Raw genomic sequence first — 14,500 nt, 5'->3', positions numbered from 1 at the left:
ATTACCCATACTTTATACACACTGTACCACGTAAATCAACGTAATCCCCCATACATGTGGTCTCTCTCTAAAACGTCACGGGAAGCAACACTCAGATTTGGAGGTCACGCTGAGCACCGAGAGAGAACATGGTACGTTTAGGTCTAGTCTGGCGCTGTGTGGGAACCCCCCGCGGTGGTCGGGAGCGGGAAAACTCATGACTCCAAGTTCCAGCACTTAGTGCCGGCATTGTTTTGGTCAAGAGAACACAGAAGGCAGCAGCCGTGAGCGCGCTGCTTTCTAGCTCTCTGGAAGAAGATGTTGAGGTCGTACATGGTCTTTCTGGCCATTCTGTTCACGATCATCACGACGGTCATCGCGCTGCTCGTTTCAGTGCACGATGTGACGGCGGGAATTATCTTGCTGTCCATTCTAGTGTTCACGATCACTTTTTCAATTTTCATTGTGACGCTAATTCTGGAAGAGGAGAGGAGGGCGAGAGGCCAGTGGAGACGTTACCATCAGCAGCTGCGTACGACGGTACATGTGAGGCTCTTGATTCAAGACCTTTGGGGAGTTTTGATTGATGTGGGTGACCTGTGCCTGTTGTCGCAGTGACATTAGAGATTTTCACTCTATGGGGAAATTTTAGTGCTTGTTTTATTTTATTATTATTATTATTATCATTAGGGAGGAGACCTCTAAGGGTAGTAGCATTGAAAATAATGGCTGTTTCTGCGGCATTCAATTTATATATAGAATTTTCTCGATTCTTCTTCATATCTTCTTTTTTTATCAGCGTGTAGCTGATGTATCAAGTTTCCAAAGGACATAAAAATTGTCCTTGTTATTTCAGTTTTATTACCTCATTATTATTATTATTTTATTATTATTATTATTATTATTATTATTATTATTATTATTAGTTATTATTATTATTATTATTATTATTATTATTATTATTATTATTATTAATACTATTATTATTATTAATATTGTTGTTGTTGTTGTTGACATTTAAAAGCCACAGTAGTGTTAAAAATATATTAATGTACAGGGTTAAAAATGAACAAGGAGAGACTTTCGGGTACTGCTACGTATCCATCTTCAATATTATAGCCCCGTTACAGGGGTTACTTAGTTCATTCTTATTATTATTGATGTCTAAAAGCCATAAGTGACCTTAATCTACTTCTAAAGGTCAGACGCATATTTTTATGCCAAAGTTTCAAAGTTTCCGCGTTGAAAAAAAAATGCTTTTGCCCTTTTAAGAACGAGAAAATGGCGGTAATAGCGCTTTAAAATGAAATATATAAGTTCGGATGTCGGCCGATAAATAGGGTTGCATTTTTATAACCGAACACCCCCTCCCCCCCAACCCCAACCCCCAACCCCGCCTCTGTGAGTTTGTCCTATATGAATAGGTTTCATCTAATGATTAATGATAATAACAGATTACCTTCAGCATTTATATTTTTTTTGAAAATTCCCAATATGAATATGGCCAGTTAATCAGAAACATCGCTGAGCCTGAGAAGCGAATTGTAAGGACAAAAAAAAAAAACAATATATATAAAAATCCACTCGCTTAATTCTGCCATTCTTTTTAACAGCATTTGCATAAAAGAGGGTCTTCTACCTTATCATTATTATTATTATTATTATTATTATTATTATTATTATTATTATTATTATTATTATAATAATAATAATAATAATAATTAATAATAATAATAATAATAATAATAATATTATAACAATGGAAGTAGTGGTGGTAGAAGTAGTAGTAGTAGTATCCTATTCACAACTACAATTCCAACTAGCGTATGGATCCCACAAGAATTGGGTGATCTGACTTATCCAAATCACAATCCACTAAACCGAACGATTTCGAGAAGGAATTGCACCGAGACGATACGTAATCTTAAACAGGAAGAAAAGAAGAAGCTACGAGTTATGGTGACCGGCGGTTTTCGTGAGATAAGTGACTTATCACATGGCACTCCTAAGAAACGAATACAAACAGATAAATGATATACAATCTATTATATCAATATTTTTGAAATATGTTATCCTCTTTTAACAAAAGGAAATTTTGTCTCCTTGAAGGCACTGATAAAAAACTGATGATTTAATTATTACACAAAACAAATAAATTTAACATAATCTACATTCTATTAATTTCACATAGCCTATATTCTATACATGGTGTATCTATGCACGACCAGTGGCGGATTGAAGGTGAGGACCTGGTCCAGTGGCTTCCACGCCCCCCTCCCTCCCATGGATATAACAGAACATTGCTTTCTGTCAATAAATCATTATTAGCAGCAAAAATTTGCTTAGTTAATGATCATTTCAACAACAACAACCACTACTACTGTGTGTATATGTGTGCGTAAGTGCAAACATTAATAAATATTGATAAATATGTACTGGATGTGTACATGATAATCCTAAGTGGTCCCACAATGAAATATTTCTACGTAGATCCGCCACTGTGCACGGCAATTATGTATGCATATATTGTGTTTGCGTATGTATACATATATTCATAACTGAATCACGAATATATATATAATATATATATATATATATATATATATATATTCATATGAATTTAAATATATTAAACTATGTTTAAGATGTCTGCAAGAGGCAAAGGCTGAGAGCAGATGTGAACATGAGTAGGGCCATGATAGTATTTAGAAACCAGGAAGACAGAGCAATGAATGGCGACAGAATGGAAGGGTTTGATTCCTACAGGTGTTTGGGAGAGTATGGAAACAAGGAGATAATTTGCGAGGAGAATATCGAGCCAATTTGCCTCTATGAAAGCAAAGTGAAGATGTTGAAGCCTTTGGGATGAACTAAAGTTAAGTATATCTTAGTTTTACCAGACCACTGAGCAGATTAGATATGTTTTACGTGGCTAGGAACCAATTAGTCACCTAGCAACGGGACCTACGGCTTATTGTGGAATCCGAACCACATTATATCGAGAAATGAATTTCTATCACCAGAAATAAATTCCTCTGAGTCCGCGTTGGCCGAGCCGAGAATCGAACGTTGGACCATCGGATTGGTAGCCGAGCTCGAAAACCGCTCGTCCAACGAGGAACTATAATTAGTATAGACTATTTACGGAGTGTGAGGCATAAGAATTGAAAGGGCGAGGAACGGTTGGTGAAAGCGAAAAGATGGATAAGAGTGTTTTATGATGGTTTGATTACGTGAAATGCACCTCGATAAGCCTGATATTCGAAAGGTTTAAACTGCTTGTGATATCCAAGAATGCCCTCTCCCTGTGTGGAAGTTTCTATTCTCGATTTGAGACTTTTAGTCCCGTTTTCTTGACATATTTTCAAGCAATATGCTTCGGTTTTGACTGTCTGAACAACAATCCAGCTTCCATAAATCCCCACAAAAGGAATGCTTCTCATGACGCCGTTTCTACAATAATTACACTTTCATAACGTTTCTCTAATGACACGGCTTCACTTACAACTTCCCCGTAACACAAACGCTACACTTCAGACTATTTACCAAAGAGAATCCCACCAGCTGACCCTATTATCCGAGGAATACGGCCTCTCCTGCCGCTTGGCACTATTGTCCCAACGATCATGGTCCCCTTAGTAAGTTCCCGCTCCCGTATTCCTTTAACATTCTTCTCAATTAATTTACCCTTTTTGCACAATGGCATAGGCACCCATTTTTTTTCATCTTCATTTTTTTTATTATTGTGCTCTCCTAGTATTGCTTTCGTTTTTATTTTATTTTAATTTTATTATTTTATTTTGAATTTGTATAATTATTATTTTATCAATTTTATTATTTTATTTTGAATTTGTATAATCATAATTTTATCAATTTTATTTATATCTTTATTATTTTTATGTTTATTAAGATTTGTTTATTTTTACTTTCTTATTATTATTTTTTTTCACTGACACAATACAAGTACACTTATAATTTGATGTTTTAAAGTGGGTTTTGCACGTGCGCACATCGAAGGCAGGAAAACTCTTTGAAGAAAAATCTATCATATAACGATGTCACCGTCAGTAATATATGACGTTAACCTGAAACGTTAAGAAATATCTTCGTCTGTGATATCTGAAAGCAACAACAGCTCTATTCTTATCAGTGACTCACTCAAACGGCTTTCAATTCATTTTTCTAATAATTGGCTGCCAGCCTGTTCACATCCTGTATCTTTCCTCTGGCGTCCTGGCACCGGCTCTCAATCTACTCGGTATTTTGGTTTACGGACAACCAAACACCTCAACCGACGCTGTGCTAGAACCCGATCCCCCACCTATCCGGACAAACAGTTTTGCAGGGGGAGGATAGATGTGTTATGTCTCCCTAACTCTCCTAATCCCCTACCTACCCAGCTCCCACCCAGGGCGGACAAACAGACAAACAAGAAAGACCCATTCGACTTCAATCATACATTCTTATAAACTACCCAGATCTTGTACTTCTTATTCTTGAGCTTGCCTTAAATATATTATATGGACTTAAAATAACATGCTCTTTAAACAATTTTATAAAAGTGTCCTGAATAGATTTTATTATCATTCTCATTACTCGTCCCGTGGATAATATCTAACCCTTTACGTATAAAGCCTAAATGCAATGTATCCGCCTGCACAGTAATGAGAGTTGTAATACACGTAAATCTATATCATTCATCTACTTTGAAAAAATTTTGAGATGCGGTAGTCTACGTTATTAAATAACTTAAAAAGATATAAATCTTACATAGCATCTAAATTAATTCATTGTATTTAATATAATTCAATAAATGATTACTCAGAAAGTTATACAAATTAAAAGCCGTTTTTGAACTGGATTCGCAACGCGTCCGAATTTCACACCTTCAATAAGTCGTTCTCGTATGTGCTTTAACAACTCCCACATGCTCTCGCGAATTCTGGTAAAAAAAATAAATAAATAAAAAGTCGCAGGTAAAAAAACAAACAAAAAAGGAGTAACAGGTAAAAAAAAACACATAAATCTTTCCTAAATAGTGACCCAAGCCTTACCCCAAAAGATTTTTAACCCGGTACGAATCCACCTTTGCAGCCGTTTACTACAAGCTTGTTGGGTATTTTCTCTCTTTTTTTATTTTTTAACCTATACTCTGTTTTTTTCCATCTGTCCATCCGCCTATGGTGTTTGCGCATGGCAACACTGCGTCCCGGGGTTTATATAATATCCTATTTCGGATATTAACGGTGTAATTCGCATACAGTAAATTATTAAAACACTTTCCAGTTGCAAATGTACACCCAGATATCCTTTTATTTACCTAAAATTTAGACATAACGTAACTATTTAAGCACGGGACGCAGTGTTGCCATGCGCGACCACCACAGGCGGATGGACAGACAGATGGAAAAAAACAGAGTATAGCATGTATCCACCTTTGCGGCGTGTTTTCTGCAAGCCCGTTGGGATGACCGTAAAAACATAAACAAAAGACTGTAAATAGCATTCAGATGATGATCCCTCCAAAAAATATTGTGAACTTTTCCCTGTGACTACATTACTGGCCACCAAAAATTAATGTGGCTTTTTTCCTGCGTCATTTTTTCCTAGACAAAATTGTCACTTTTTTCTGTAACTTTTTTTCCCTGTGACTTTATTACCGGCCACTGTTCTCGCTCTCTTGCAACTTGCACACTCACGCATCTGCTTCTGTTATCATTCTTGAAGGGCAAGGGCTCAGACAAGAACATTTATGTCTTGTTGACTTATTTGTGATATGAGACAGTTCTTTCCCTTTCCCGTTACTGACACAAGACTTGTCCACTTATCCCAGGGGAATAATGGAGCACGTAATCTCATGTTTTGCGTTTATCTTTCCTCGGACGATGAACATGGAGATAAAACTGCCACAGGGGCATGATAGTTTCCACATGTCCTTTAAACGTGACTCCCAGGTACAAAATGGAACACTATGTGTTCTTTTCCTTCGTGAGACCAATTGGCCCAATCTTGGGTCTATGAACGATAACAATCTTTTAAATATACGTGTAATCACATACACATGAATCATGAACTCTCCGAGAAATTGGTGGAATCGTGATAAGTATTATCCCGACTTTTTTTATCTGTTTTATCAGTACCCAGCCCGGGCGAAATTGACGCACCTAAAGGGGCGAGCGAGTAGTACCGCCGACACCATCCGCGCACATTTCGTGAACCGGGCCAACAACAATCAGTATCACCCGCGAGGTCTCTGGGTCACTGTCCACCTTCCCTCTCACTCCACGGGAAAGAAATGAACATCTACGCCGAACTCCTCCTCCTCTTCTCGGTCGGCATGGCGCCCACCGTCATGGCTGTGGTGTTTCTCGTTTACAAGACCGCGCTACATGAGGGATCGATCGCGTTAGCGTTACTCTTCGTGACCTGTGGATGTTCCTTCTTAGCTCTGGCGATCAAATTTCGGCGAGACCGTCACGCCGGGCGAGAGGTGAGGCCACAAAACCACCATATTTTCACGGTTTTGTTATTTCAGAGGTTCTGTCTCCACATTTTTTTTTTAAGCTTGGTAAGAGTGATGCTTCGTTGCTTCCTTCGACATCGGATCTGAAAGGCGGTGACGCATTCATTCAACGTTGTTTATTTGATGCACGATTTGTACAATTTTCGGCTGCTTGTCGGTTGGTCCACCGCATGTCCCAAACACAGTGATGCGTTGATGAGTTTGACCCAAGACAGAGCTGAATAGATTTGGGGATGAATGCGCATCCAGAATCAAAGTCAGGAGCGATTTCCCTTATGGATTGTCACGGCCTTCACAAATCTCAGATCAGTTCGTCTGAAGAACAGACATAATTGAAAAAATAAACAAATAAAAAATGCCCCGAAGTTTCTCGGCGCAATCGAGTTTTCTGTATTAGTCGCGGTCCATGTGAGATTTCATTCAGATCCGGGCAGTTTGCCGGATCTATGCTTTCGATGACTGGTGTGGGCGGAGGTAAGTATCCTCCCAGCAATGCCGCTTCCTTTGCCATTGCCAGAGTTATGGATGAAGACCTCTGAAAGCATGGACTTACAAAGTGTTTGGCTTAAGGTTCGCCCTACACTTTAGATATCGGTGCAAAGACATAAGTGTTTCGGACTTATGCTACGATGTTGTCCAAATAACAAAACAAAAAAAAGTGACAGTGTGTTTGTCAATATTCAGAATCTATAACTTTTACTTATTTAACAAAAGTACGACAGTATTGACTTAAAAAAAACCTTCATCATCACTATTTTTATCATAAAAAAATACTCATAGTAGCACGAGTCTTGGAATAGAGGAAGAAATCCACCGTTATGTATGTACTTACATTTAAAGACAACTCTATTATAGAGTTTTCGGGCCTTTTCAAATTCGAGACTGAAAAGGAGAATCGAACAAATTCCCAAAAGCTCTCTGTACAGATTTACCTTTAAATATAAGTACATTATCCATAACTGTAGATTTGTTTCTCCATTACCAATATTGTTCTAACAGGTCCACAACAATATCAACGTTAGTTTAACCAGACCACTGAGCTGATTAGCAGCTCTCCTAGGGCTGGCCCAAAGGATTAGATATTTTTTTACGTGGCTAGGAACCAATTGGTTTCGTAGCAACGGGACCTACACCTTATTGTGGGACCCGAAACCCATTATGTCGAGAAATGAATTCCTATCACCAGAAATAAATTCCTCCGATTCCGCGTTGGCCGAGCGGAGACTCGAACTTCGGACCACCAGATTGGTAGGCGAGCAGGAAAACCACCCGTCCAACGATAAACATTAAAAGTTCGCGTGAAACCTTATCAAAAAAACTTTAGCTTTCGAACCCTTCTCTGGGTTCATCTTCAGTCCAAATGGGTAATTTTATCGTAAACATAGCCATTAGGACTGAAGATAACGCCAGAAAAGGGTTCGAAAGCTATTGTAAAGTTTTTTTATAAGGTTTTACACGAACTTTTGACGTTTATATTATTGTGGACCTTTCAGAACATTTTATGAACTCTCGTGATACAGAGTTTTTCCAAATTACTATTAATATTATTTAAACCAAATGGCGATTAGTTTGACTCGCAAGATTTCGTGGATAGTTATAGAATTTTACACGAACTTTTGACGTTTATATTATTGTGGACCTTTCAGAACATTTTATGAACTCTCGTGATACAGAGTTTTTCTCAGTGACTATTATTATTATTTAAGCCAAATGACGACCAGTTTGACTCGCAGGATTCCGTGGATAGAACGTTATGAATAAAGCAAGACAGGAAAAAGACGAACTTAAGTTAAACAAGGAAAACAATATTAGTATCGTGACATTCGCGATTACCTGAAACAACCCAGACAACTATTTGGACCTAAAAAAAATCCCTCTCTCCATAACTCAGCGTCAGATTCATTAAGCAATTTTTTTCGCGTTCTTTTCCTAACACCACTCAAGAATCGAATTTTATTCAATATATTTCTCATTGTTATCTATTTATATACCTATATCCGCCCACTCTTTATTCGCCTTTCTTGCATGACGAGAACTTAACAAATAATTAATAAAAATAAGTAAAAATGCGCCGATGTTTCTTCGGCGCATTCGACTTTTCTGTGCAGCGTATGAAATTTTCCGCCACGGCCAGCCGTGGCCTGAGTTATTGGCACCAATAGCGGTGCCAGACGCACGATCATGGTTAACTTTAACCTTAAATAAAATAAAAACTACCGTGGCTAACAGGCTGTAAGTTGGAATGTTTGATAATTGGATAGTGGATGATCAGCATACCTATTTGCAGCCCTCTAGCCTCAGCAGTTTTAAGATCTGAGGGCGGACAGAAAAAGTGCGGACAGACAGACAAAGCCATTCCAAAGTTTTCTGTAACAGAAAACTGAAAACTGTTGCCACTAACGTCACATGTGAATTTCTCATTATCTATTTACAAAAAAGAACTGAATTGTATCTTAACAATGGAAGTTTTTTTTTTTTTTTTATTAAAAATGCATTTTCCATTCGGCAGGATGACTTCGAGCTCGATTTGTTATTACTTTGAATTCGAATCGAAAACTAGATACGATACCTCCGTTATCTAATCAGCGCTGATTAAAGAGGTGATTGTCTCTGTATATAAACAATGTATCATTATGAAAGTTAGATTGGCTTTTATAGGTTTATGAACGTTATAAATATATAATCACAATTAAAACGTGATAAGCATTTACGACCTATATCATAAAATTGCAATGAAATTAGTAGTCCAACAGGAAAGCTTAGTCAAATTTTCTAAAATAAAAAAAAATCAATAAATAAACAAAAGGCAAAGGTACTATGTAAAGGGGCCGGCAAGTAGTGCCCCTTTATGCCTTGTAATAAATATAAAAAACACATACACACACACACACAAGCCAGGTAAAGGGGTAGGGACCACCACGAAGGGAACGACAGGCTTGAAAGAAAAAACGTTTATAGGAATCAGGGAAAACATAAGCAGGATGAGAAATCCATATCTCGGCAGCGGAGGGAAAGGAAAAGTCACTGAACCTTGCAATCCAATGATTACTGATGATTTCTATCCAGTAAATGAAGGGAAGTGTGGCCTAAAGGGTGTTACAAGACTACCTTGAGCTTACCGGAGCATTGACCAAACCAGTATATCAAGGAAATGTGTGTGAGAGAGAGAGAGAGAGAGAGAGAGAGAGAGAGAGAGCCACCTCAAGGAAGCTGTTTCGAGTCTCTTCGAGGAGGGAGAAATAGGATTCCGTAAAACAATCACAAAAGCAACGTTCTAGGAAAGCGACTCCCACTTTTAGAGGCCACTTATCCATCTGAATTAAAAAGAGCTCGGGGCAAACTTGAACTCACAAAAGTTAGGTGTATAAATCAATGTTCATTGAAACAATCTTGAATTCACCCGAGACAGAAGAAGAAAGGGGAATAGGTACGTAGTTCATAAGTACCGAATTTGACTGCGGTATTGTACCCACAGTTCAGATAAGAACCCAAAATCAGCGTCAAGATATTTCGAGATTGAATGTGATCGCCAGAAAAGAGCTCGAGGATGGATGAAGACGAAATTTTCAGGTCTGGCTGCTCACCAAAAAATAAAATCATGGATAAAGAGGGAATGGGGAGCAAATGTGGTGCCAGCAGTATCAGATGTCAAACAGTGAAAGCAAAATGTCAAACAGTGAAAGCAAATTTAGAGATAAAACTTACGTTAGTCAAAGTCACAAGCAAGAAATTTGGCAAAAACAAAAGCCTGATGGCAGACATTATCAAATGCTTTTGAGATTTTAAAAGCCACACAGAACGATTCTGCAAAGTCCCACAAGGGTTTGTTTATTTGTTTGTTTGTATGGTGTTTTTACGTTGCATGGAACCAGTGTTTATTCAGCAACGGGACCAACGGCTGTACGTGACCTCCGAACCACGTCGAGACTGAACTTCTATCACCAGAAATACACACCTCTAACCCCTCAATGGAATGCCCGAGAATCGAACTCGCGGCCACCGAGGTGGTAGGTCAACACAATACCGACCACGTCACTGAGGCGCTCACAAGGGCAGTGACCAGGCAGATGATGATGAAGGCTCGCCAGCAGCTTTTGCTTTGTTCTATACTTATTTTACATATCGATATCCCGATAAGATAATATCTTCCTCCTTTCAAGTTTAGAACTGACTAAAAGGATAATCTGTGTTCTGCAGTGTCATATGTGATACAAAAATAATCACACGGGAAAATAAAGAAAACAAGATTTTCCACTGGTGCATAAGTTGCAAACATTATATTCCTAACTTAACGTGAAGTGGTCTTCGTAATTATAATACTCATAATTAGTACTGCTCATATTAACAAGGATCTAATGAAAAGGTCACAAACACACGTTCATGAAACACAAAATAACTGAACAGAAATATAGCCTCTAAATTCAGTACATCAAATAAATTAAAACGTGCTAAAATCTCTTGACAGATAGCCCGTTTGTATAAAAGAAAATGAAAAAAATAAGATATATTTTATTAGAAATAATTTTTCTGTGCTGTTTCATATGCACATTATTCATTTTTTACATTTTCATTCTAATAAATAAATTCTAAATATCCTATCCTAAAATCCCTGTATCTTTAACTCAACGCGAAACACCTGTTTAGACCTTTCCTAGCCCCTGCCCCCACAACAACAGCAACAACAAAGTAGTTTGTAGGCTTACTCCCCGAGTAAGCGGAAACACAAGCTATATTTAATGTTTTGTTGAAAATTGCCATGAGGCCAACATGACAACGCAGTCTCTCACTAGGTCTAGACACGAGATCATTAACCTGTACAGATAAGAAACCCCACCCGCCCCCAAACAAGACAGTGGATTTCTCATACCCTTTTTATTTCTTGTATCACTTACCACGCTTTTTTTTAACAGGGGAGTTTGTTATCACTTGAATATGAAGAATGGCACCTTTCTCAACAGAATGTAGGAACCTTTCAATTCAGACTATCTTATGTGAATAGGCACTACTAATTATTGTAGCCTTCATGTTGTAAAGATAATGTCTTTGGATTTGCTGAGGGCACCAGTTTTATTCTTATTTCATCTTTGGTACTTTTCCTTGCATGAACGTTCCTTTCTGTAGATATTTTGGATGTGAATTAATAGCTCGTTCACTTCATGGAACAGATAGAGAGATGTTGAACTTGAACAAACTTCATACACTGGAAAAAATCCTGACAACAATGGTCAAGTCGATGGCCTTTGGTCACTAACTAACCTCTGCAAAGCATGGTGCAGATTAACCGAAGTATGTAAAGAAACCTTCTAATCTCACAACAGAAAAATGAGAAGAAAAACAAATAAAACTTTATCACTATTCGGATTACACCAAGTAAACCTCCTGGAAGATACTTGCTGAGCTGTGCTTTGTTGCGTGAAACTTGTAGCAGGTGAGCGGTCAGAAGCTTCAACCCAAGCCACCAGAGCTGTACATTTTGGATCTGGACGACTCTTTCATATATTCAGAAAAATGTCGAGGGACCCAGACCGATTTTACAAAGTGGTGTTGCAACATCTGCAGATATCGAAGACGGAGAAAAATTATTTTTGCTTTAATAATTTTGACTTGAAAAAAAGGATAATCTTTATAAGAATTTTTTTTGCCACAAATCTATCCACACTTTAGAAATACATATATTTAACATCCATCTCGTATGAATATTTCTGACCTGTTTTACAATTTTTCAAGTCTCATATAACGGTTAACGTCATAGTTGTGTAGTCACTTCCTTTTTTTTAATTCTAACGCTTTTTTATATATAATAATCCAGCAGGCACTTGACTCTCTCAGTAAGGTTTAAGGCACCTAGAAATATCTATTCCTCGACATTTATGTAATGTTCGTTCATGTGGTTGCAAGCATGCTTGAGTGTGTTAGCGCTAATATCTAGTACTATATCTTTATTCATGTTGACCAAAGTGTGAGACAGAATTTCTACCTGAGACTCATTACTAAATGCCAACAGCTAAAGAATAACACTGCAACACTCGGCAGTGAACGAAGTCTTCATCATTAACGAATCACGTAGCAGTTCCAGAAACTTGTATTTCGGGGATAATATTAACAGTTTAATTTGTTATCTTTCAGGACCCAGAAGAGCCGGAAGACGTCCACTCCCCGTACGAGATCATCTCCCCCGGGGGGGAGCCTCCCAAATACGAGCAACTGTACCCCTGCAAGAGTGCCTTATCGCCCCCTGGTACCCTCCATACTTCACCTCTCACTACGTCGTCACCGCAGATCGAACCGACGCTATACGTCAACCCGTGCAGCGAGTTCGCCTTCAGCCCGTCCTCTTCCTGCCACAGGCAAGATATCGCAGACCAAAATGAAGAGGACGGTCTACCATCCTATTCAGAGGCCATTGCCACCATGAAGCTGAAGCAGAGCGAGCCCTGAAAGCGGCACTCCGAACCATGATGAAATTCAACGTCAAACAAAAATCGGGCTAAAAAAAAGGGGGGAAAAATATGAAAAAAAATGTATGATTTCTTATTTCGGCGAACACTATCAACAATGAAGGTTGAACGGAGTGTTCCTGCATATATCGTCGACGCAATGAGCTGTTGACAGCACACCGAGCAGGGAAGATCATTCGCTTGACCGCGTTTCTTCCCAGAATACGTTTGGTTTCTTAGCTTGGCGAGGCATTATAAACGTTTGTTTGTTTGTTTGTATAGGGTGTTTTTCCGTTGCATGGAACCAGTGGTTCTTCAGCAACGGGACCAACGTTTTTACGTGACTTCCGAACCACGTCGAGAGTGAACTTCTATCACCAGAAATACACATCTCTCACACCTCGATGGAATGCCCGAGAATTGAATTCGCGGCCACCGAGGTGGCAGGCCAAGGCATTATAAACGGGGCCGTTTCTTGCCCTTAACCTCATCTCTTCTCTTCGGCGAAGGAAGGAGCTTCCGATGACATTCCGAGCCACGCATGTTGTCTTGTGTGTGTCAGGTTGTGAACCATCATCATCAAAGGGAAATATTTGTTCGTCTGGATACAAGATTCAAACTGTTTTGCTTTAAGACTCCTACAGTCGCTTCGGGTTCTTGACCACCCAACGGGAACCCTTTTTTTTTATCGAAATTAGACGGCAATCGCAAAATACTGTACGTACACTCTTTCGTCAAAGCGACACAGAATACAAATAATTATTTGTGATATGCTGGGCGCCTAGGACAACAGTCTAGGACAACAGGCTACATTTCATACAAAGGGAGAACTTAAGTCTACAGGACATTTTCGAATTTAGGTGGAAATTTTAAAAACCTGGGTTAATACGTTTTTCTAAATATGACATAAATCTTCTGTTTAACGTAAATCAGTTACATTTGCGCAAAAATAACTGCGTATATCTAGCAGTTTTAATGAAGGTTATTCTCTCTCTCTCTCTCTCTCTCTCTCTCTCTCTCTCTCTCTCTCTCTCTCTCTCTCTCTCTCTCCTCAACAATCCATACAAAAATAAAATCATGTGCAAAATTGACCTATATCAAGCCTCATTTCATCACTCAACATAAGATTTACCTAAATATAACAATCGTGCGACGATTTAATAAAAATCAACTACTTCATGATCTCTAACTAAACTGATTGTAACCACAGGTTGGCAAAAAAAAAAATAAATAAAGAAGCTGCGAGTAATTTTGCCCATATATGTACTACATACAGTAGCTGGTGTTTCCAAAGATAATATATATATATATATCTATATATATATATATATATATATATATATATATATATATGTGTGTGTGTGTGTGTGTGTGTGTGTGTGTGTGTGTGTATACATATATACATGCTTGTAATCACTTACACGTGGGTTTTTATATCAAACACCACAAGGAAAAAATGAAATACAGTTGATAATCTCGACAGGTGTCGATTCTATTACTAGGCCACCTTCAGATGGCTTAGTTAGCAATAAAGACCACACCGGTCAGAACCTACAACAGT

The 14,500-nt window shown here is 38.3% G+C and overlaps 1 protein-coding gene and 1 long non-coding RNA gene across 3 annotated transcripts in view; one reads left to right on the top strand and one right to left on the bottom strand.

The window, feature by feature from the left end:
- Positions 1-14,500, bottom strand: part of LOC135200754 (urocanate hydratase-like) — a 55,295-nt gene that overhangs the window by 11,196 nt on the left and 29,599 nt on the right. The window lies entirely within an intron of this gene.
- Positions 235-13,983, top strand: LOC135200756 (uncharacterized). Of its 2 annotated transcripts, none has more exons than XR_010311350.1 (2): positions 235-525; positions 12,629-13,983. It is a non-coding gene; the product is annotated as an uncharacterized LOC135200756 (long non-coding RNA). The 2 variants fall into 2 exon arrangements; XR_010311349.1 differs by lacking the exon at positions 235-525 and adding an exon at positions 6,171-6,469.

This window comes from Macrobrachium nipponense, chromosome 27 (assembly GCF_015104395.2).
Source record: "Macrobrachium nipponense isolate FS-2020 chromosome 27, ASM1510439v2, whole genome shotgun sequence".
Classification (NCBI taxonomy): Eukaryota; Metazoa; Arthropoda; class Malacostraca; order Decapoda; family Palaemonidae; genus Macrobrachium; species Macrobrachium nipponense.
Note: the sequence above shows the minus strand (reverse complement) of the source record. Positions and strands in the feature narration are given on the sequence as shown.